Consider the following 4,546-nt stretch of genomic DNA (forward strand, 5'->3'; position numbering starts at 1 on the left):
TACTAGTGGTGGTAATAGTCCAAACTTTAGCTATATTCTTCTCTTTAGCTAGTTTTTCATTTTCTTCTCTATCCCACCTAGCGTGCAGCTTCAGCCATTAATCTTATATTCTCATTAATTCTAACTTGAATGGCATTTGCTGTAGTAACAATTTTATTTTCAATATCCCTATTAGGCATAACTTTCGATTTCAAAAGATCAACATCGAGGCAAGACTATCAACTCTAGAAACAAGAATATCAATTTTATTGAGCTTTTCCTCAACAGATTTGTTAAAGGCAGTTTGTGTACTAATAAATTCTTTAAGCATGGCTTCAAGTCCAGGGGGTGAGTTCCTATTATTGTTGTAAGAATTTCCATAAGAATTACCATAGCCGTTGCCATTATTATAAGGATAGGGCCTATAGTTGTTACTAGAATTGTTCCGGAAGCATTGTTGTTGAAATTATTATTTTTAATGAAGTTTACATCAACATGTTCTTCTTGTGCAACCAATGAAGCTAACGGAACATTATTAGGATCAACATTAGTCCTATCATTCACAAGCATAGACATAATAGCATCAACCTTATCACTCAAGGAAGAGGTTTCTTCGACAGAATTTACCTTCTTACCTTGTGGAGCTCTTTCCGTGTGCCATTCAGAGTAGTTGATCATCATATTATCAAGAAGCTTTGTTGCTTCACCAAGAGTGATGGACATAAAGGTACCTCCAGCAGCTGAATCCAATAAATTCCGTGAAGAAAAATTTAGTCCTGCATAGAAGGTTTGGATGATCATCCAAGTAGTTAGTCCATGGGTTGGGCAATTTTTAACCAGAGATTTCATTCTTTCCCAAGCTTGAGCAACATGTTCAGTATCTAATTGTTTAAAATTCATTATGCTACTCCTCAAAGATATAATTTTAGCAGGGGGATAATATCTACCAATAAAAGCATCCTTGCATTTAGTCCATGAATCAATACTATTCTTAGGCGAGAGATAGCAACCAATCTTTAGCTCTTCCTCTTAATGAGAAAGGGAACAATTTTAGTTTAATAATATCACCATCTACATCTTTATATTTTTGCATTTCGCATAGTTCAACAAAATTATTAAGATGGGCAGCAAAGATCATCGTAACTAATTCCGTAAAATTGATTGTTCATGACAAGATTCAAGAAAGCGGGTTTAATTTCAAAGAATTCTGCCGTAGTAGCAGGTGGAGCAATAGGTGTGCATAAGAAATCATTATTATTTGTGGTTGTGAAGTCACACAACTTAGTATTTTCAGCGTTGGCCATTTTAGCAATAGTAAATAAAGCAAACTAGATAAAGTAAATGCAAGTAAACTAATTTTTTTGTGTTTTCGATATAGCAAACAAGATAGCAAATAAAGTAAAACTAGCAACTAATTTTTTTGTATTTTGATTTAGTGCAGCAAACAAAGTAGTAAATAAAACAAAGCAAGACAAAAACAAAGTAAAGAGATTGAGAAGTGGAGACTCCCTTGCGACCGTGTCTTGATCTCCCGGCAACGGCGCCTGTAAAATATGCTTGATGGCGTGTATTTCACACGTTCGTTGGGCAACCCCAAGAGGAAGGTATGATGAGCACAGCAGCAAGTTTTCCCTCGTGAAAGAAAACCAAGGTTTATCGAACCAGGAGGAGCCAAGAAGCACGTTGAAGGTTGATGGCGGCGGGATGTAGTGCGGCGCAACACCGGAGATTCCGCGCCAACGTGGAACCTGCACAACACAACCAAACTACTTTGCCCCAACGAAACGCTGAGGTTGTCAATCTCACCGGCTTGTCTGTAACAAAGGATTAACCGTATTGTGTGGAAGATGATTGTTTGCAGAGAAAACAAGTAGAAACAAGTATTGCAGTAGATTGTATTTCAAGAAAGAAAATTGGACCGGGGTCCACAGCTCACTAGAGGTGTCTCTCCCATAAGACGAACAAGCATGTTGGGTGAACAAATTACAGCTTGGGCAATTGACAAATAAAGAGAGCATGACCATGCACATACATATCATGATGAGTATAGTGAGATTTAATTGGGCATTACGACAAAGTACATAGACCGCCATCCAACCGCATCTATGCCTAAAAAGTCCACCTTCAAAGTTATCATCCGAACCCCTCCAAGCATTAAGTTGCAAACAACGTACAATTGCATTAAGTATGGTGCGTAATGTAATCAACAACTACATCCTTAGACATAGCATCAATGTTTTATCCCTAGTGGCAACAAAGACAACACAACCTTAGAACTTTCTCATCATCGTCCTGGTGTCAATGCAGCATGAACCCACTATCGAGCATAAGTACTCCCTCTTGGAGTTAAAAGCATCTACTTGGCCGCAGCATCTACTAATAACGGAGAGCATGCAAGATCATAAACAACACATGTATAACTTTGATAATCAACATAACAAGTATTCTCTATTCATCGGATCCCAACAAACGCAACATATAGAATTACATATAGATGATCTTGATCATGATAGGCAGCTCACAAGATCCGACAATGATAGCACAATGGGGAGAAGACAACCATCTAGCTACCGCTATGGACCCATAGTCCAGGGGTAGACTACTCACTCATCACTCCGGAGGCGACCATGGCGGCGTAGAGTCCTCCGGGAGATGATTCCCCTCTCCGGCAGGTGCCGGAGGCGATCTCCTGGATCCCCCGAGATGGGATCGGCGGCGACGGCGTCTCCGCAATGTTTTCCGTATCGTGGCTCTCGGTACCGGGGGTTTCGTCACGGAGGCTATTTGTAGGCGGAAGGGCAAGTCAAGAGGCGGCACGGGGGGCCCACACCACGGGGCCGCGCGGCCAAGGGGGGGCCGCGCCGCCCTAGGGTTTGGCTCCCCCGTGGCCCCTCTTCGTCTCGTCTTCGGTCTTCTGGAAGCTTCGTGAGAAAATAGGCCTCCGGGCTTTTATTTCGTCCAATTCCGAGAATATTTCTTTACTAGGATTTCTGAAACCAAAAACAACGTAAAACAAGAATCGGCACTTCGGCATCTTGTTAATAGGTTAGTTCCAGAAAATGCACGAATATGATATAAAGTATGCATAAAACATGTAGATAACATCAATAATGTGGCATGGAACACAAGAAATTATCGATACGTTGGAGACGTATCATCCACCAAGCTCTTGCGGGTCCTGCTAAGTAGTGTGTGGCAAACAGCACTTTCTCATTTTCTTCAACTCCAGCTACTTCTAGATTGTTCTCCATAGTTTGGAGCCAATCATCTGCATCCAGGGGTTCCTCAGTCTTGCTGAAAACTCGGCGGGTTGGTATTCTGGAAGTTCTTGAGCTTTGATCCCGGGTGATCATGATGGCCTTGATTGTTGTTGGCAAGCCGTTGAAGTGCTGCAATGTTGGCTTACCTTTCAGCTCTTCTCGCTTCTCTATCTTCCAACGATAACTTGCAACATCTCGCATCATAGCGTCTTGATTTCGCGTTGCGAGTTGGAGGGGCCATCTGAGCATTGAGAGAGATCATGAGATAAGAGGGAAATTTTCTATGGCTTGTTTTGTGTTTAAGTTCAAAAGCTTAAAACTTGAAGTCTTTTTATGATGACACAAACATACATTCATTCATAACAAACAACACACATTACAAGATAACACACTAAGGGTTTTAAGAACCCTTCTTCTCCAAGCTACGATACATTGGGGCGGGGTACAACTCACACCTACGATAGTGCACAGGTGAACTACTCCTCATCCTCATCAACATCGATGGGGGTGAGGTCATCATCTCCGTCGTCCAGGAAATCGTAGTCTTCCCCCCGGTGTTCTCATCCTCCTCGAAGTCGTCGTCGTCACTCAGAAGTTGCTTCCTCCCCGAATGTCCTCTCCATCTTCCTCCATCTTCTTCATCTCGCTCTTCCCGGGCCTTGACAGGTGGCCTCGAGTGCTCGCTATCTTCGCGCGGAGGCGAGTAATGGTGGCATCCTTCTTCGTCCTCTCGCAGGCGGAGAGTCCCGCGGTCATTGGCGAGCATCCCGATGGCGTTGCCTTGCTCGATGATGCGGGCGTGAGTCCGGTTGGCGTACTCACGGGAGTGGTCGAGATCCCGCTGCGTGTGGTACAGCATGAAGTCGAGATGCTCCACATGGTGCTTCAGCTCCGGGTGGGACGACATGTCCATGGGCTCTCCGGCGAGTTACGCCTCGCGAGGTGAGAAAAGCGAGGGTGCTTGAGTGCCTCCCCGCTCATCCCGCACAAGCGTGCGAGTCCCTCCCGAAGGGCGCGGGCAAGTCCGTCCAGCCAGCTTGCTCTCCATGAAGGAGAAGAGGATCCTCTCGAAGTGGGAGGCTCCATCTTGCCCCTCAAATCCGCAGTGATGATCCACTGCAGTTCGCCTCCTGGCTGGTCAGAGATCTGGGCTCCGTGGAACTCCGGGTGCGGGCGACCATGGTGGTCGGACAGGGCGTTGAGGTCGTGCTCGAAGATCAAGCTTCCCCCATTCCCGAGCTGGTAGAACTTCGTGTTCACGGGCTCCATCTGAAAGTGAAGTGAAGGATTAAGTTAGAGAAGTGAAC

Source organism: Lolium rigidum, chromosome 3 (genome assembly GCF_022539505.1).
Source record: "Lolium rigidum isolate FL_2022 chromosome 3, APGP_CSIRO_Lrig_0.1, whole genome shotgun sequence".
Lineage (NCBI taxonomy): Eukaryota > Viridiplantae > Streptophyta > Magnoliopsida > Poales > Poaceae > Lolium > Lolium rigidum.